The 20,779-nt window shown below is 42.8% G+C and overlaps 1 long non-coding RNA gene across 1 annotated transcript in view; it reads right to left on the bottom strand.

The window, feature by feature from the left end:
- Window positions 1–598: 598 nt before the first annotated feature.
- LOC128332092 (uncharacterized) overlaps window positions 599–20,779 on the bottom strand; it is a 34,605-nt gene continuing 14,424 nt past the window's right edge. Inside the window, exons 2-4 of the long non-coding RNA XR_008310553.1 lie at window positions 16,177–16,362; window positions 4,699–4,739; window positions 599–904 (exon numbers count right to left, since the gene is read on the bottom strand). This is a non-coding gene — a long non-coding RNA (uncharacterized LOC128332092). The remainder of the gene's footprint in view (window positions 905–4,698; window positions 4,740–16,176; window positions 16,363–20,779) is intronic.

Genomic DNA, 20,779 nt, shown 5'->3' with positions numbered 1-20,779 from the left:
GGTTTGGGCAGGGTTGTTACATCCAGTAGTGTACTGTTTTTCTTGTCCAGTTGTGCCACATAACGTGGAGAGCAGGAAACAACCTGTCCAGAAATCCCACCCACAAGTAATTCACTGTGTATGCCTTTCACTATGTATAAAATACCCACCACTGAGTTGTGGTAGATTGTTCGAACTGCAGTGATAGGCAGAGAGGATCACTACCCCTCTCTCAAGGACTCTCTCCCTTTCTAGCTCACTGATCGAACGGCAGACTGGGAATTGTTTGGATGCTGCATGCTGAAAGGACTTTTAATCATGACATAGCATTATTCAAAAGATGGCTTCTGGGAAACAAATGGCAGCCCGCTGGTCGGCAGCAGCAGAAACTGCATTACAGCACTTCTCTATAGTCCTTGCCAGCCAAATTTTTTTCCCCAGAAGTACCCTCAGAATGTCATTGCATTATGATATAAAATCATTTCCAGGGCATTCTGAGAATAAAATGGTGGCTGGCAGGAAGTAGTTTCTGAAGAGAACTCTACACCTGCCAAAGACCTCTGCCAAAGATGTGGTGGTGGGAAATATGATTTAATAGGACAAAACACACAGCTGCTGATGACAATAACTAGCAGAGAGCTGTTCATGAATCATTTGCAGAAAATAAACTTCCCTGGACTTTTTCTAGTTTTCTTCAGCATATATCAAGTTTGCACAGAGAACCTCAGGTCCCTAATGTGATATCTTGAACATAAATAAGACCTCATGCAAATTCTATTAAAATCCAATCATGGAAAATAAACTGCAGACATCTGCTGTTCACCATAGTGTCGTCTAAGTATTTCCCCTTGGTTGCAGCAAAACTTGCTTATGTTGCTTGAATAACTGCCAGCCCAACATTTTGGCATTTGATCTGTTAGATAACCTGGTAAACAGCAGCAATGAAAAGATAAAATTAGAAGGTGAAGGTATCACAGGGTATGGATTAGCTGGCTCTCTTTCTCAGTCCAAAAAATTGCTGATCAGTTATCTTGTTTTTAAATTCAGTTAGAATAGAATGTGCTTCCACCCATGCCCCATATTTCAGCTTATAGGAAACAGTCACCTTCATGTTTCAAAATGCATGACACAGCAATTGAAGGAGTATGATTCTCCTGCAAGAAGACACTGAGGCTATTCTCACGACCGCTGGAAAGTAGGGGCATGCACAGAACTGCCAACTGCGGTCTGGCACTGGGGTGGGGGGGTACCTTTAAGAGCGGCGGGAGGGTTTACTTACCCCTCCCGCCGCTTTCCCGCTCTGGCACCCGTAATTCTAAGAGTAATTGGGGTGGCAGGACACCTCCCTGCCGCCCCTTTCCTGACGTTGCTCTTCAAAACTCCCAGGCGTCCTTTGCCTGAGCCATTTTGGAAGGGCAGTATACAAATCAAATAAATAAATAATAATAAATAAAACCGCCCTGAGCCATTTTGGAAGGGCAGCATACAAATCAAATAAATAAATAATAATAAATAAAAATAATAATACATAGATAGCTGCCTTATATGCTTGTCTGTCTAGCTCAGTATTGTCTACACAACAGGATTGTCTACCTAACCTATGGTACTCCAGTTGTTGCTGAACTACAACTCCCATCAACTCCAGCCACAATTGTAACTGGGGATGATGAGGGTTGTAGTTCAGCAACATCTGGAGTACCACAGGTTAGGAACTTCTGGCCTACACTGAGTGACAGTGGCTCTCTGGGCTTCAGACAGGAGTCTTTCCCAGTCTTACCTGGCAGATGCTAGGGATTGAACCTGGGACCTTCTATGGTACAAAGCAGATGCTCTACCACTGGGCTGATGACTCGACCTCAAAGGGATGCTGCTGCCTGGTTTTGAACTTCTTCTGTGTGTGAGGTGGATGTGATAACTGCTGCCTTACCTTAAACCTCACCTTTAAAACTTGGCGTTTGGCCCATGCTTTAGTAAAGTCTGCTCTGTTTTTGCTATACAAGTCATTTCTGAATATATAAAGCTGCCTTCTCCTGAGTCAGATCCTTCGTCCATCTACCTCAGTATTGTCTACACTGCCTGGCAGCAGCTTTCTAAGCATTTAGACAGGGGTTTTCCCCACCCTTCCTGGAGATGCTGGGGAGGGGATTAAACCTGGGTCCTTCTGCTTGCAAAGTAGGTTCTCACGACTGAGTTAAGGCCATGTTAAATTGTTCTGTGTTTTGGAAGCAGGTATAGCAGGGCTCAAATCAGGGGTCCTGTGACTCATCCTGCACCTCCGAGGCCAGCCTTTGATTTGTATTAATGAGGCTCCAATCACATGCAGTTTTTTGAAACAGAATTCTCTTCTATATAATACAGTCACACATATTCTTTATATGTGACATGTGATCAGCATATACTAAAGGTCTGTTTTATTTGGTTTATATACATTGGGAACTAATGGCCCATTACAGTTTCCTACTGTATGTGTGCACAGCAAAACAGCTATATGGCATTCACGCCATATAGAGAGGAGAGCTGGTCTTGTGGTAGCAAGCATGACTTGTCCCCATAGCTAAGCAGGGTCTGTCCTGGTTGCATCTGAATGGGCAACTTGATGTGTGAGCATTGTGAGATATTCCCCTCAGGGGATGGAGCCGCTCTGGGAAGATCAGAAGGTTTCAAGTTCCCTCCCTGGCTTCTCCAAGATAGGGCTGAGAGAGATTCCTGCCTGCAACCTTGGAGAAGCTGCTGCCAGTCTGTGAAGACAATACTGAGCTAGATGGTCTGACTCAGTATATGGCTGTTTCCTATGTTCCTATGCCACTTTTCTATGTGAAAGTGATAGATATTGCTACATGATCAATACATGAAAACAAGAGACAGACATAGAGGCGATTCTCACAGTCACCAAAAAGCGGGCTAAGGGAGACGAGCCTACTTTCTGGCAACCATGAGAACCACTGAGCTCGCAGGCGAGCCTGGTTGCTCTCAAGCGGGCCACCCACTTAAATAACGCTCCCCTAAGCCCAGGTTAGTGGAGCGAGTCCTCCGCTAACCTATGCTCTATGATTGCATGTTGCCGCAGTGCGGATCCATGCCACGGCAACTCACGAGTAGACTCCTGACTGGGATGCTAAAAAGCAGTCTCCTGGCTCTAGGGATGTGCGAAACGTTTCAGATACAAAACGTTTTGTACCCAAAACAGCCTGTTTGGGGTCTTTTGTAGACAAAACAAAACACCCATTTTCCAGATACAAAAGTTTTGTATACAAAACAAAATGTCCCTGTTTCGGCTACAAAACGTTTTGTTGTTTTGGACCTCCATTTTGTGGTGATCTCTGAGTCAGTCTCCATTTTGTGTTTGACATCTCTTTGAATTTCCCACCCTTCTGATCGGTGACCTAAATCATGGGCTGACCTGCTGACAATTCCCTCCTTGTTCCGTATTGGCTCTTTTGCTTCTTGCCACTCTTTACTGACCCCACATTGGCCAGGGGAAGGATTGCTAACCCATGGGGTGCTGGGTTCTGTTGATTCTGTGGTGTTCTGAGTGTAGATTTTCTGGTAGCATATAAAAGTGGATACTTGTTTTTCCCTGAAAATCTCATATGCTACCAGAGAATCTACAATGAACACCTCAGAAACAACAAAACCCAGTACCCCACGGGCTTGTGGGTATGGGGTTGGTTGGCACCCTATGTGCACTACACAACCCCTCGCTCTGGGCAACCCCAGTGCCCCCCAAGTGGAATTATGGGGCTGCTGAAACCTAAACCTCCATTATTCCCTATGGGAGAAATCTTAGACATGTAAACTTCATCAAATCACAAAACATCAGCCCTTTGCCCAATTCCTTTGAAATAATTCTGGAAGTTTCCTTGCCCCCATTGGGCACTACCACCCACCACACTCCACTCTGGGTCATCCCTTTCCCCTTGATTTGAAGCAATACATTTGCTGGAATCTCCATTATTCCCTACGGGAAAATTCTTAAAGATGTGTAAACTTTAAAAATTCACAAAAAATCAGCCCTTTGCCTAATTCCTTTGAAATTTAGCTCGTAGCTTCCATCCATTGGACACTACCACCACCACCCACTCTTTTTGCCCTGGGACCCTTTTTAAAAATCCAAATCGATTCTGATTTGGATTCGGAAAATTCGGCTACAAAACAAAACAGGGCTGATTTGGATTCAGAAAATTTGGGTACAAAACAAAACGGGGGTGTTTCGATTCGGATACAAATCGAAACAAGAAAATTCCAAAATGTACACCCCTACCTGGCTCAGGGGTCTCTCCAGCATGCCCTGCGCGCTCATGCAGGGCATGCTGGAACTTCTGGGGGCTGCATGGCTCCTGATCCCCCCAGCCCCCACCGGCTTCGTAACGGAGCTGGAAGTCGTGCGGGCGGCTGGTCTGGCCGCCTGGAGCAGACTGACTGCTCATCTGCGGGGAGTGCGGGCTAAGCCCACTCTCCCCGCAAACCCCATTTTAGCGGTTCCCACTGATCATGGGAACCGCCTCACAGTGTTATCCCCAGGGTATTCAGAGTGACTGGTGGGAGCTGTTTGCTGTCTGTGAATGGAATATTGATGTTGGGGGGCTAGCTCCTATAACTGAAGGTAAATCCCATTGAAATCAAGTTTTTAACATGAATAGGATCAGGATGCTAGCAGTATATTTCTTTTTATGAGTAAAACACACTGGTTTCTCACAGCCATTTGTGATCAAACAGTACCTCAAGGTCTCTTTCTTCCTTTACCATTTCCAGAGAATTAGCTGCAAGGAAAATGGGAAAAAAAACAAAACAGCAAAAAGTCATTAGTATGAGTTCCCAGTTTGACAACTCTTCGGTTGCTGCTACTGCATCTCATCCAACTTATTTTCCTCCAGTCCATAAGGTTGGTCCCAGCATCCGTCTTTTAAAGCATTATGATCATTGTTATTATTTGCAATGTTTCCCAGTTTGGTGGTATTCACAACATTTCATCAGGATATGCCTATTTCCACTACCAAGGCTTCTAACAAAATATCAGGAAAAGAAAATTCCACATAAATCAATCCTTTTCGTCCCTTGAATGATTCTTGCTGTCAACTCCATGTGAAAATTATTTTATCTGAAATAATTTAAATAATATAATTGAAAATTATATTATTTCAATTTCCCATGTGATGCTCAATAAAATGGTTTGTTTAATTCTGTAAAACCAAGTCCTGGTTTCACTGAGATGGTGCCTGGGATGTACTATTTCAGACTGCAGATGGACACTCATGAGATGAAATGAGATTAAAACAGCTCTGCTGGATCAGGCCCAAGGTCCATACAGTCCAGCATCTTGTTCCCCATAGGGGCCACCAGATGCCCCCGAGAAGCCCACAGACAAGAGGTGAGGACATGCACTCTTTTGCTGTTGCTCCCCTGCAACTGGTCTTTAGAGGCATCTTGTAGAGGTGTACACAGAACCAAATTTGTTGGTTTGGTTAGAATCCAAAGTGGATTCAAACCGACCTGGCCCGGTTGGATGAATAGATTGTCTATCCATCCCTCCTTTTGACCTCACACTTCCACAAATCCTCATATCTTTCCACTCACAAGTTCATCCACAAGCTGCTTTCACAATGACTCACAGAGAGACCTAGCAGTCAATAGCAGAAACTGGGGTTTGCTGTGTGGAATGACTTTGATGCATTAATCATGGTAGCATAGGAGGAAATGAACTATGGTACTTTACCATAGTGAGAAGGCCTCAAGGGTAGTGTTTGTGGAGACTAACGTTCTTTTGGGAGTGTAGCTGTACTCAATTCCACTGACCTCAGCTGATGATCAGATATTGGGAGTGGGTGGCTCAGTGGTCCCAAATATATATTTAGTGTCACCTACAGGGTGTTTCCCATAGCTCCTCAGTTTGGAATTAATATATAGATTCAGGGTCTCACTTGACATTGCCTAGAAAAGAGTCACTTTGTGCTGCTGTGGCTGAACATCTAGAGTTGTTCATCTAGACTAGAGACTATCTGGAGTTGTGCTCACAAATGAAGTTTCCAAAGCAAATATCTATATTGTAGTCATCTCATATTGTTGTTTTGGGGGTGAGGGGAAGTGGAGCCAAGACTAGGTCTTCATTGATGCAAAACTGTGACTCACAAATGACTCAGAAGTTGTTGGGTTGTTTTTTTTTTTAAAATGTTCTCTTGGATAATTACTATGGGCAGCATGATTGCTAAAAAGGATGTGCTTAGTATAACATATTATTTAGCAGATATTAAGCTGGAACTGTTCTGGTAACCACTCGCATAAGTGGAATGAATGAGAGGAAGCACTATTAAGAGCCATCTGAGATAATTTGTTTCTGTCTTTGCAGCTACTCTAATGTGAAGGGATGATGATTTTGTAGATAAGGCAGAAAATTAGGAACGTATATTAGAAATGTGGCTTTTGGCATAGATTTCTGATGCAAAGTTAGGCAGTTCATTTGGTCCCTCTACCTTTATTTCTTCATCTGTCAAGTGAAAATATGATCTTATGTTACTTGCATGGGTGGCCAGGGATTTAGCCAAAACATTTAGCTAGGTATATATGTAACTGCCCAATCTACTTACACTGGATTATACAGAATCTGCATGAAGGTACCCAGTATTTTACAACAGAAGAAGGTTTTAAATGAAAGCAATTTGTGAAATTGGAAGGAATCTATTTCACAGGGCCCAAGATGGTAAATATACTCTGATGGCTGTGTTAATGTATTTTGGAAATGTGACATTTGTCTGTTATACCACTCACCAGCCACAAGATGACAACATTTCAGATACTTGTTGGCATATGATGAAAAGCAGCTGTTTATGTTGTTTCATCTGCCTGTATAAATTATATATCTGTGAGAGTTAGGGGGTTAGCGATAGTGGGGGAGGCTGGACATGCTGCTACTGCTAGAGTCAGGAATGGAGATATAAAAAGGACTGGCAGCCCGCTGAAATGCTGTCATGCTAGATCAGTAGTTCAGACAAAGACCTGCTAAATCTACCACTTGCTTTGTGTCAGTCATCTGGGACATTTTATCCACATAACTTTGCCCTTCATAGAATTACTTCCAAAGGTCTCTGTGCTCGCAGGGTTTATCTCTCCACTTTGTGATATTTGCCTAGAACTATGCAACAGTTCAGCAGAAGTGATGACCAAGGAAAGGCCTGATGCTCCACCAGTGCTCGTCAATGCTTTCTAAATCACTATTTGTTCCTTATTAGTGTGTATTTATTCATTTAATAATGGTGTTTCCTGCCTCTCTGCACCAGTAATAAAGCACATTCAAGCCATTATCTAATTAATACTTCAGTCTAAAATAGCCGATAGAGAACAATAAAGATAAGCAGCAACAGCATAATATCTTGCCCTTTAAACTCCCTGGAAAACCTGCTGGAGGGAAATGGGTTTTTCATTTTTGCCCCCTAAATAGAAGAAAGAAGCACCTGGATCTTTTTAGGGATTAAGTTCTCTCGAGGACAGCTGAACAGACAGTCCTACATTGTTCTGTATACTGTTGGGACTATATACAGGGTCTTCACAAGATATCAGACCTAATGTAGTGCATGTGTGTGAGAGAGAACATCATATAAAAGGAGTAATTTCTCAACTTAAGTTTTCTTGACCATTTCATAAACATTCAGAGGAAGATTGACAATCCTCCAAAAAAGATAAAGGAGGAGGAATAAAAAAGGCATACATCCACCCTGTTCAGAAGAGCATTTAAGCACAATTGTGTGCAGGTCAAGCAATTTTCATCGTAACGTATTCATTGTTGGGCCTACATACTGTACAATATGTACCTTTTAAAAATATATGCTGTTAATTCCTGGGAAATGTTACAGCTCTCTAACTCCTTCCACTAACTCCTAAGATTGTGAAATACATCGAAATGATTTTTAAAACAGGCAAATTTGAAACTGGGAATGCTTTCTAACAACATTTGCCTATTATATGCCCTATGCTAAAAGCTTTGATATTAAACCAATGCCCTAATTCTGACAGTATTGGAAGTAGAAGACTGCCCTTGTCACAAGGGAAAGTGACTCATATCAAACAGAATTGGCTCTTCTGACACAGACTGATTTGAGGACTTCACAATGAGCTTTGCTGATAGAGGCATATTGGAAGCTTTATCTTTTTTGTTCTTTTTCTTTCCTGCTTCATGCTGGCTGCATTTTGACAATGCAAAGTCTAATTTGATGCACATCTGGAGCCCCATAAGGAGAGAGACTGATCCGTTCAATTTGGTATCAGAACTGTTCTTCATAGATTTTCCTCTGTGAACACAAAAGAGTTCAACATATTGAAGGGAATGGTGCAGTCCCTGAAAATGCTGAATTGGAGCTGCTGAATTAGGACAAAGAAGTTGCTCTTTGCTACAAAGGGTCTGTGCTTCAGAGTCAATTGCCTGGTTCAAATTAAATAACAATCCATGAAAGGTGGTTGTTTGGTTGTTTATTTGTTTGTTTAGAATATTCAATTCCAAAAATTTTGCAAATTCGTAATAAAAAAACCCTCCGGTTTCAGATGAGAGTTAAGATGGGCTTACATTTTCACTCATGCTCTTAAAAGCATGGGAATTCCAAGTTAAGGTCCCTGTCTTAACTGTAAAGCTGCAAAGATTTTGTACAGTATCGTATATCATGCTGGCTTTAGAAATGAGGCTCCATGCACCCACAATTTGCCTTGGTCCTTCAGCTGGACATTGGGCTGGGGAGGGATGCATCTAGGCAGACATTCAACAGATGCAGCTTCCCCAAACACTTCCTATAGATGTCCCTGATGATTTTCGGCCTGATATGTCTCTTCAAGGCATAGTACTACCCTCAAAGGCCACCGATTTACCTGAAGTCTGAAAATAAACTGCAATAGCTTCAATAGGCCATTTGAGTCCTGGAAACTTGCCCTGGATGACTCCAGGAAAAATCCTGGCAAAGTATGCTTGCATGGAGCCTAATTTCTAAAGCCAGAATGATATAGGAGACTGTACAAAGTCTTCACAGGTTCTACACACACACACACACACACACACACACACACACACACACCAGCCATTCAACCATAACTGCTTCAAAGGGGTGGGGCAATAAGAGACGCTGAAAGGAAGTTAAAGAGGCTCTTCATGAGAGGGAGATTTACTACAGTTGGTAAGGGAGGGTTGCCCTGCCTGGTGGTGCAGGGAGAGAACTAAAGCCACGTGGGGATGGAAGGTTAACCTGAAGGGCTGTGAGTTCAGGAGGTTTAAGCGCTAGGTGGGAGGCAGATAACTACAGACTTCCACAGGGAGGGAGACTGGGAGAGAGGAAATGTAATGAACAGGGGCAGAGCTACCATTGTGTGAGGGGTTCAAAGAACCCAGTCTGCCATGCTCAGGGGCCGCTCCTGGCACCCCAGCCACTCCCCCTGCATCTGACTTTAGACGCGGTGTCTGGCGTCAGATGCACAGGGTGTGGCTAGGGGGGCTGCTGGCGGCGGGCTGAACTGGGGCCACCACCAGCCTCCCTATGCCACTGGTAATGATCAGTGGCTGGCTGGGTGACTGGGTGGAGCTGGGAGAGTAAAGCCTGAGGCAGCAGTGGAATGAGAAGCTGCACAGAAGGAAGGCAGGGCGTGGAGGTGAGAGGAGAGCAGACAATGCTTCATTACTGAAAGGCTAGCTTACCTCCATAGGAGGAGGGATAGGGACCTATTCTGTGTTGGAGAGGCAACCTTCTGGATGAAGTGCCTCTACTGGCAAAGGCATGTTTTCAAAATTAAATTTAACGACACCTTTAAAAGGCTTTTCTTCATTTGTCTGCCATTTTATGTTCTCGGAGCCTCTGAAAAAGCAAAGTATCATATGACTACTGTACAAGTGGTTTGTCGAACCACTTTAAACTGAACGACTTTACATGCCTGAAGTGGGCACTTTAAGCAGAAAATAAAAAAATATATAATGGGATGAAGTCAAAGAAGCATTATATTGCAAGGTATAGCTACCAGTACAAGCAGGGTTGGGCTCCCAAGTCTTGGACTGGGAAGGAGCTGACCACCATACTGGTTGTGGGCAATGCTGTGGGCACCGCAGCTTCGAAAGTTTGACTGCACAGACTCTTTTAGCAGTAAAGATTCATTTTTCAGTCTTTTAAAATTCAATTTTGAGTATCAATTGTGAAAAAAAATCATTGATTGGGTCCCAGAGGGATATACAAAACACTCTTTTCTGGCATGCAGTCTAAAGGCTGAAACTATGCAAATAGACTACAAAATCATTTAAATACTACTTTCTCAGTCCAAAAGAATGCTGCCAACCCTTTAAACCCATTCAAAAGGGAAAACCTTTAAACTGCTCTAAGTCATTTTTAAACGCATTTTAAATTTTAAATTTGATCCTCACCAAATTTGGAGGACAGGAATCTCTTGTCACCTAGTGAATGTGTGCTGATGGCCAGGCAGAACGGACACATTGTTTGGATTTTATAAACAATAGAATGCTCAGGACTTATAATTATTAAATGTTGAAACTACTCTCCATCTTAACTCTACTGGCACGACTGTGCCAGTATCAACCAATCAATCATCTTTATTACGGTTGAAGACCAGCATAGGATAGAACTGTAGAGCATGATTCAAAAACAAATTATGGAACCATAAAACCATATTACTTTAAAATTACTACTCTAATATATAAAGCTATATTATAATGCTATAAAGCTGCTACCCTTAGAAAAGAGGGTAGCTATGAGATTATTAAACAGCTGTATTTTTTTTAAAAAAATGAGCAAATTGATACTATGATACAGTTTTGTAGTACTATAAAGTGACTGCACCTTAAAACAGAGGTGGCGAGACAGGGAACAAAACTGTAAAATCATTAAGATTATAGCCCTAATTGTAAGGATCTATATTTAAAAGGAACATAGAATATATAAAATATGTATAGGGTAAGACACAGAAATGGAGAAAGATGTAAAATGAAGTGGCTAAAACAAGATATGTAAAATAGATTGGCTAACTGGGAGAATTGAGCGGGCAAGTAAAATAGCCAGTAGTTAAAAACAATAAAAGGCTGATATATGGTTATGGGCTGGCAGTCAGGGCCCAATGGATCTTACACAATGCTGTGCAGAACTTGGTAGTGTTATACATGAAGTCCCAGTCTTCGTCTGATAGCAGCATCCAGGTGCAGGCTTGGCTTGGGCAACCAGGGTAATTGGGGAGTAGTGGAAGTATAAGTTTGGCACGACTGTCTCTATAGAAGGGGCAAGAGATGAGAACATGCTCTTGTGGTTTCAACGTCCCCAGCGTCACAGGGACAAAGCCTCTCCATGACTGGAATCGTTCTATATTTGCCTGCTAAAACAGTGGAGGGGAGGGCATGACAACAGGCAAGGGCGAAGGCCCTTCTGTGGCTTCAGATTTCCAACTGTGACAAGTACTCAGTGGGGGAGACAGAGTATCCAAGTCTTTCTGAGGACAGGAAGCTTGGAGCCCTGTCAAGGTTGACCTGGTGCTCAGTGTCCAATATCCTCTATTTGGTGACTGTTTTTGCCTGGTCACAGCCCATAGCGAGGAGGAGAGGAGGGGAGAAGCCCAGTAATGCCACTTTAGTCCAAATGGCCCGTTTCCAGGAAGATTGAAATTTGTCCTGCAGGGTCAAAGGGGCCAGGCCCCAAGGGCTGAGGGATAATTTAAGCCAGAGGTTAAGAATGGTCATCCACATTCTGGCCTCAACCTTTATCATACCAGTTTCCAAGCATAGGATACCACTGGAGACATAGCAGGGCACTTGGAAGGCCGCTCTTAGCAATTTGGACAGGACTCATTCTAGTGAAGCAAAATTGGAGGGGCCCCCCAGATGGGCACCATAGAGTAATTGCGCCAGTGGCTTGGCCTCGAATAATTTGAGCACTTCGGGTACGTATTGGCCACCTCCAGTCTGTAACAATTTCAGAATGGCAGTTGAGCTCCTCTGCGCCATGAGGGCAATGTGATCGCAATGGGCCTTTCCTGAGCCAGAGTCATGGAGGACTACCCCCGGTATGTGAAACAAGCAACCTGCTCAACCCTGTGCCAATATAATTTATATATCACTATTCAACAATAGGCCACCTAATGGCACAGTGGGGAAGTAACTTGCCTAGGGAGCAAGAGGCTGCCTTTTCGAATCCCCATTGATACGTTTCCCAGAAATCCATATGGCTCTGTGGTCACCAGGAGTTGACACCGACTCAATGGCACAACTTTATTCAACAATAGGCTTTTTCATACAACACAAACTGGGTATGATGAGTATCCTACCCAGTTTGGGGAGCTGTGTGTGCTCCCAATTTTCAGTTGTGTGTGTGTGAAAAACAAAGTAGGTCCCAGGGAGCTTGTCTGCTAAGCTCCAGCTGGGTAGGATGAGTACGCCCTATCCAGATTCCATCTCCCAGAAAAACTATCCTAAGCAGCTGGGACTTTGCAGACAATCATGCTTCCCACCTCCTATCTTGTTTTTCATTTACTCACAACCCCAAACCGGGAGTGTGCATAGCTCTCAAGAACATAAGAACAACTCTCCTGGATCAGGCCATTTGAATAGGGACAATTGCTCTTTCCTCTTCTACATATAAGAGAATCATCACTTGAAAAGTGTCTCCTTAAAGGGTAAGCACAAGCCAGCATGAGCCTCAGGCTTATGTGTTTCCCCATTCCTTACCTCCTCCTTTGTACCTGAGGGGAGATTCAAAGTTTCCTGTTGACCTTTGCAACAAACTGCAGTTTCCCATTTTGTACAAACTATAGTTAGTTAACAAGCCAAGATATCAAACTATTAAACTACCTCACATAAGGATTAAAAATATATATATTGCATGGATGCCACCATGAGCTTGTTGGCATTGGTATGTGATCCAAATATATATTTTGGAAGAGGGACCCATAAACCACCTTACTAGGCATTAACAGCTTAAAATACTCAAGCACACTTCTCTGAAATTTTGACTTAGACAAATGCGATGTCAGAATGGGTTGAACAGTGATCACTGCTTAAATTATGGATTTTTATTATGTATTATAAAACACCTAGGTGTTAGAAATGACACCTCAGGTTTTCAAATGGCTGAAGCTGTTGAGCTTAATGGGTACCGGAGAGATGATAAAATCACAATTTTCTTTAGTGTAACACCTCTTGCCATTTATTTTTTCAGAAACTCTATGTTGGAATCAGCTTTATACTGACAGCTCTGCATCCTTACAAGCTGGCTTGATATTGTATCCAGAGATAGGTAGTAACTAAACAAAAGCCGACAAGAGGAAGACTGGTGGAGGTAACATGAATGATATAAAATGAACAGAATATTAAAAAGAAAAACAGAAGCAAAGCTCAGTAGGCAAAATGTAAAATATACTAGGTTTCTAAGACTTCCCCAAAGTCTTCCAAATCACCTTCCAGCCTTTATTCCAGGAAAAAAGAGAGTGTTTTGAGCTCCACTAGTATAAGACTTCTTCTGTCTTGCTTGTGCTTTATTGTCTCTGGCAACAAATACAACTTTTAGCACTTAGCTCATTTTGTGTTTTCTGCTGGTTATTATTTTCTATTATTATTTACAGCATTTGCTTCACCTCGCTTGGAGGAGCAAGATAATAAGAAACCCAGATTTTCCTCCCAGGAGGTAACTACAGGTCCTGTTGTGAAAGGTGTTACTTGATTCAAAAATTACACTTTTTAAATTGGGTATAAACAATTGAGGCTTAATACATGCAGAGTATATATACAGTATAAAACTGTTCCATAAGGAACAGCCAGCATCACTCTTCTAGTCTCACTCTGCGTATTGGAATTCATCCGAGTGGGTTACATAACATTACCCATTCAGTGGAATGCTTATTGGGTTTCTTTATAAGAGATATAGGTGCAAACACCTGATCAATCATAAATCTCTTTGAGAACTTGTGCAGACCTGCATGTACATCACATATGACTGAATATAGGAACTGCTTCAATTGAAAAACATTGAGCCCAATCCTCTCGATGAGCCCTACCTGGGCTAGCCCTGCTCTACCCAGGTAGGGCTGGCCATGTGAAGTCCCGGGATTGGTCCTGATTCCACTGCTCCTCCCCTGGGTAGCCCTAATTTAAAACCCAGGTTCATGCACATGAACCAGGTTGAACCAGTTTGGGATGTTTGCAAAGAGGAATCCGATAAGGATTCCCCTTTACAAGCATTGGGGGGTCCCTAGCAATTAAACTGGAGCTAGAAAGAGTGGCCATGGGGAGGCTCCTCTAGGCCCCACTAGTGCTCTCCCCCATTGGTGCAGGCTGCTTGTGTGGAGGCCTAAACTGGCCCATGCTGAAGTGGGGGAGTGCTGGCAGGGCCTAAAGGAGTCACCGCCAGCTCGCCACTGCTGTGGAGCCACCATGGGTAAGGTGACCTCCTGCCTGCCCACCCCCTCTGCATCTTCTTTCAGCCCAAATTTAGTCACTAGGGATCCCCCAATGCTTGTAAGGGGGAATCCTTACTCAATTCCCCTTTACAAGCATCCAAACTGGGCTGAACCGGTTTGATCCAAACTGGGTTTAGTTAGAACTTGGACTGCCCCCCGCTTTTTGGTTCAAATTGAACCAGGTGTGATTGACTCGAACCAGGTTCACATCCCCTAGTGTGAATTATTGAGTATCAATTAGCTTGAGGTTGTGTCTGGGTGGCTTCTTCTTTTATGCTCCTTGAAAAGGGATATTCATAAAAGGGAGATGGTTGGAGCAATCACTTTGACAGAGAAGGGAGGAGGGAACATCATACATTTTGGCATATACTGCCTTGGTTCTGATAATAATGGGGAGGAATCGATGGCTATGGACTTCAACTCAACCTTGAAGACTCTTATCAAATTAAAAGGAAGAGAGCTTGCATTCATTTCTCCTTTGTTCCTTTTGCAAGTCTAAGATGGATCTTATGTGGTGCCTAGATTAGCTTCTACTAGAACCAGGGCCATCTTGTAGCAGCCATCATAAGAACAGCCCTGCTGGATCAGGCCCAAGGCCCATCTAGTCCAGCATCCTGTTTCACACAGTGGCCCACCAGATGCCGCTGGAAGCTTACAGGCAGGAGTTGAGGGCATGAGGCTCTGGAACTCTTTTCTAAGACAGCTCTTTTCTGCCTTGTGTCTGTGGTCTTTCCACAATAATCTAAACACTTTTTAAATTTTAAATTTCATTTACTAAGTTTTGAGTTGGGTCCATTGACTGGCTGTTCCTAGCCCTTATTGCATTTCTGATTTATTGTACTGCTTTTGAGTTATGGATGGTTTTTTCCCCCATCGGTTGTTAATTTTCTGTGCTAATTTTGTTTTGTGGTGGTTGCTCTTAGTTGTAAACTGCTGTTTACATCTAATCAAAGTATTCCTCAAAGAAGTTCACACAAATTTCACCCACCTTAATTGTCGGTAGTTAATGTATTTTTAAATACTTGTGTACTGCAGGTCATCAAAAGAAGTGCAACCTTTTAATGAATTGTATTATAAAATACTAATACAAAGGAAAAGTTAAGGGGATTTTGTTTTTGTAAATGTTTTGAGTAAGATGTTGATGGATGAAATCATTTGGGTGCAAAACAGAGTAAAGCTATTTGCAATATCCTTTTTGATGTTGCATTCCTTACTTTCAACCTTTACTTAATTCCTTTAAATTTTTTAAACTTAATTTTAAAATTGTATTTTAATCCTTTATTTGCAGTGCCTGGTGTGTGCACTCATGCATGCATGTGCACATGTGTTGGTGCATAAAATAACCATTTTTTGGCTTCTTAAAATGTTGTGATGACTGTACAACCGAACATGCAATTAAAGTTCAGTTTGTGAGTAAAGTGGTAAAGATGAGTGATCATTCCAGGCTGCTATGTAATTAAGGAGATCATAGGAGATTGCTAAAACTAGTGCATTACTAAATGGTGAATTAATATTATATGCTGAAACATGCCGCATGGGAAGAGTTGGCTATGCTAATATTGCCATTGGCAAATTTCACTGGAGAGAATTCACTACAAAGCTTCAGTTCTAGACAAAATGGCTTAATACATGACATTTGGTAACTGAATAGAAAGCTTTAAAGATGGAAGCATAATTGCATACGTTTGCATCTCTATAATTACCAGTACTGACCAATGATTGTACATCATTTAACCTTCTGATAGATTATCATTGTTGTTCCATTATATTACAGGTGGCCCTCGTTACCTGCAGCCCCAGCACTCGCGGTTCCATGTATCTGCGCTTGGGTCATAGGAGGAACCCAATTACTTTATTTTCAGGATTAAAATAGGGTTGTTTTTGACTATCCATGATTCTTGAGTGGCTGGAAATGATTTCTGATGTTTGTAGTCCTGAGCCATTTTGTGCTCTTTTCTGTTTGTTTTTAAGCACCTAAAAATAAACAAAAACCAGAGTATTTGGAATTTGGGGGGACATTGCTGGATATTTCTGTTCTCCCCTTCTTTTTCTTGTAATTTCAGAACACTTCAGTGTGCTTAGGCACCTATCCCACACCCGCCAATCCCCATAGGGTTAAGGTTTCTCAATCCATGGTTTCATTATCCACAGAAATTGGTGGGAACAGAACCCCCACAAATAATGAGGGCCACCTGTATCAGGACATATAAAATTTTCAAACATTGTTGACATATATAGATGTCCCAATTCTAGAGTCCTCCTTCTCTCTGAAATCTTGTGAAAGATCTTCCAATCTCTGTTCCCCTACCCCACTCATAAGCTTAATGATCCCACCCAACCACCTGCTAAACCTTCTATACATTACAAACACAAGTTTGGCAATCTCACTAATTAGCATGCAGCAATTAGGATATAACAAAGGGCACACATCTTGCTTTGAAGCTCCAAAAAAGAGATTCCATGGATGAACATAAAATGAATAGGTAGTCTCGGTCCCTCTCCCATAGCGTGAGTTTACACAATCATTCTGATGGGAAAGAGGTGTTCATATACAGCTTACTACGAGAGACTAAAGTTGTCTCATGACACTAGCAAGATGTTCACAGAATTTGTACTAAAGCTGGGTCAGACTGGTGTTTACAACTCTCACTTTGCTCTTTAATTAAATGTTGGCATCAGTAGCTTTTTCTTTCCTGTGACAAAATGGCTCGAGGGGTCTTTTGCTGCATTGTTTCAGTAACATCACGATTTAACAATTAGCATTTGATTGACGTGAAGAGACTGGTAATGTATATTGGGCAACATGCAAGAGACAAAACCAAACTTTAAGGAGGGAATATACTGGCTAAAAATAATTGTGTGCAAATGGTTAGGACATTAAATGTTTCATAAGAAGCATGAGAATAAGAAATCTGGTTTCCTGTATTCATGAAATGTACAAAAAAAGTCATTTTGATTTTACCCAAACTAATCATGGTTTAAGACACGACATTAACCAGAAATGAACACACAGTGGAATTTAATTCTGCAAGAGTACTGTGTGAATCAGCTGGGTTTTTGTGTGTGTGTGTTTTTAAATTGAATGTCATACTGTAGTAGAAAGAAACTTGTCCTTTAATCTCTGGCATCTAAAGCTATCTCTAGGGACAAATGTTAGGGGCTGCCAGTTTCAGAAGTATCACTGTAATGATAATATATAGAAGACCATTATAACTGGGATCAATAAAAAAGGATGCAAAGCAAAATGAAAAATACAGTAACAACCAAAACCTCTTTTAGTCACCACATTGACCTTGTTTGATTGTTTGTTTAGTATAGTGGGTAGATCCACATAATCACCAGTAAATCAGTAAACCTGAAACCTCCATTTCCCAGAAGGTGTGATGGAAACCCACCAGTTCTCAATTCGACTGCCTGAGATTCTATTGACTTTCTATGCCTAACTTCAAATCTTGGTCCCAGGTGGGTTGAGAAAGTTGGTAGAATCTTATGTAGATGGGTCAGGAACTGGCAGCTGGTGATGTCAAATGACACACCCACTGGGAACTAGAGAGTACTGGCTTACTGACTGGTCAGTGATTATGTGAACCTTAAAGGTTGTTCACACGATTGTTTGCCTGGCATTGGGGAGGGTTTTGGGGAAGGCAGGATCCTACCTACCTACTCCCCACATGATCCAACATCCTCAGGGTGCTGCTGTTAATTCACCCACATGATCAGCCCTCCAGCAAGTGGTTCACCAATCTAGAGGCCAGGTGAAGGACACTCAGCCTCCAGATATCCAAGATAATACACCTCCAGATAATACACCACATGAGCAGTATAGTACATTGTAGAAATTCCAGATGCTAGGTCACTTCTTCTCCTGGCCTCTGTGATCAAGATGTTTGCTGGCTGCCTAGGAGGTGCTGCTGGGAGTCTCTAGTCACACACACAACTGTGTAATGGGGTCCAAGATGTTGCTAGTGCAATGGGGTCACACATGCGCACCCTCCTACCACACGTTTATCCCAAGTTTAGAATCCTGGCCACCTGGCCAAGGACTCCTGGGATCTGGACTGATCCCAGCGAGTCCCATGAGCAGCTCTACCAGGGTAGAGCTCTTCTAGCCTGGGTAGAGGTGGTCATGAGAATTACCTCTTAATCTTACTATTTAATTTAATTGGAGTAGTGGCTCTGATCCAGATGAAATGCCAGGTTGCAAATTCCACCATCACGAATAAATATGGGAGATGCTTTATACTGAGTCAGATTCTTGCTCTATCTATCTATCTATCTATCTATCTATCTATCTATCTATCTATCTACTGACTGATAGCAGCTTTCCAGAACTTCCAATGGAGGCCTTGGCTAGACTTACCTGTACATCCCAGGGACTAAATCTGGATCTTCATGCAGTACATGTGCTCTTCCATTGAGCTATGGCCCCATCCCCAAGATGGAATCAAAGTGTTTAAATGGTCTATGGCTTACAAGTTTACTTAAGGGAAATGTATAAATTCTAGTCTACATCAGTAGCTACAAATACTGCAGCAGCTGTACTATGTTAGTACCATGGAGCTCTAGCATATGAGATCCTGTGTTGTCTGATATTAGGCTATAGGCAACTCAAACAAGTCAATAAAAGTGCATTCATACAATTTTTGCCCCCTGCCCCTTCCCTTTTTGCCAGTTATCCATAGCTGACATTGCATAATTTTTTTTTTCATGGAACTGTCAAATCAATTAGCATCTCTGCTTTTTCTGTACTGATTTTCCACATTTTTCCAGCTACTAAAGCTACCACATGCCTGGAATCAGAACATGTGAATGAACCTCTAGATTTTCATCCTAGAGCCATCTGATAGTGACTCTATACAGGTGGACCTCATTATCCACAGGGGTTCCATTCCCACCAATTTCCATGGATATTTAAAACCGAGGATAAAAGGTAAGGTAAAGCGTGCCGTCAAGTTGATTTCAACTCCTGGCGCCCACAGAGCCTGTGGTCTTCTTTGGTAGAATACAGGAGGGGTTTACCATTGTCTCCTCATGTGCAGTATGAGATGATGCCTTTCAGCATCTTCCTATATCGCTGCTGCCCAATATAGTACCAGCAGGGATTCGAACCAACAACCTTCTGCTTGTTAGTCAAGCAATTGGGGGTGGGGGTGGGGTTAAGTTCTGCTGCCAAAACCATAGAGAGAGTGGCTCAGACCCAGAGATGTGCCAGGTCTATGCCTGCTGCTTCTGGGTTGGTCTGAGCCACTCTCCCTGTGGTTTTGGAAGCAGCCACAGCACAAAACACAGGTTACAGTGGCAGCAGAATTTGGACGATACAATGCCGCCTTCAAATCTCAGGTTGGGGCAGTGAAACTCACTACAAATTGAAGGTACAGATTACAGTTTCAGCTCAAAACATAGGTCTTGAGCCTGATCATATGTCAGCATCCTATCATAGGTTCAGCATCCTGTTTCTCACAGTGGCCCACCAGGTGCTTCTAGAGTGTACATCTAGAATGTATAATGTAGACACAGCACAGAGTCAGAACACCCAGACCACAGTCCAGAGGGCGCTACGAGGACAGACACATTGAGCTAATCTCACACTAAAAATCAAAATATTTTTCACCACAACACCACCATCTTGCAGACCGAACTGCAAATCTCAGGAAGGAATGGCAGGCAAGGCAACCAAGTTCTTCTGCCTTTGTCCATCTGACATCCAGCAAATGCAAGCATATTAGAGTGTGTGTTTGTGTGTGAATGTGCACGCGCATGTGCGTGTTCACAGAGATTGAAAAAAGAAAACCACATACTTGATGAGAAGTCTTTCTTCTCTTTGTGTCTTCAGTAAATGGGCCTCAAGTTGGGCTGGGCCCTGACTGACACATGTCAGGGAACCAGCCTAGACTCATCATGGGCCTGTGTATCTGGCTGTGCTGAAGCAAACAACCAAACAAAACAACCAACATCTGAAAAACCACCTGAAAAACCACCTATGCTCCACCACAGGTTCTGATGGGTGCTGGCCCAGGGGCACCAGTCCATCATTTGCTGCCCGGTGCTGGCATGCATGCATGTCTGAGCATGTCAACAGCACTGATGGGCAGACTGTGACACATTCAGTTTTAGGTTGGCCAGGGTGAGTTGATGTTGCAGCAGGTGGGGGTGAGCATGAGTCACCCTCCACATCCAGCTCAGGAAAGCCCAGCAGGGGGAGGTTGACCTTCAGGAAGACCAGCTGCTCCACCAGGCCAGCATCCGAGTGTGAGTGATGGGGTGTCACCATGTCCTCGGCCATGGAGAACATCCTCTCGCTCTGGACACTGATCAGGGGGCAGGAGAGGAGCCCTCAGGCAGCCACTGCCAAGTCTGGCAAGACTTGGCAATGCATTGCCCAAAACTGGAT

This window comes from Hemicordylus capensis, chromosome 6, assembly GCF_027244095.1.
Source record: "Hemicordylus capensis ecotype Gifberg chromosome 6, rHemCap1.1.pri, whole genome shotgun sequence".
Classification (NCBI taxonomy): domain Eukaryota; kingdom Metazoa; phylum Chordata; class Lepidosauria; order Squamata; family Cordylidae; genus Hemicordylus; species Hemicordylus capensis.
Note: the sequence above shows the minus strand (reverse complement) of the source record. Positions and strands in the feature narration are given on the sequence as shown.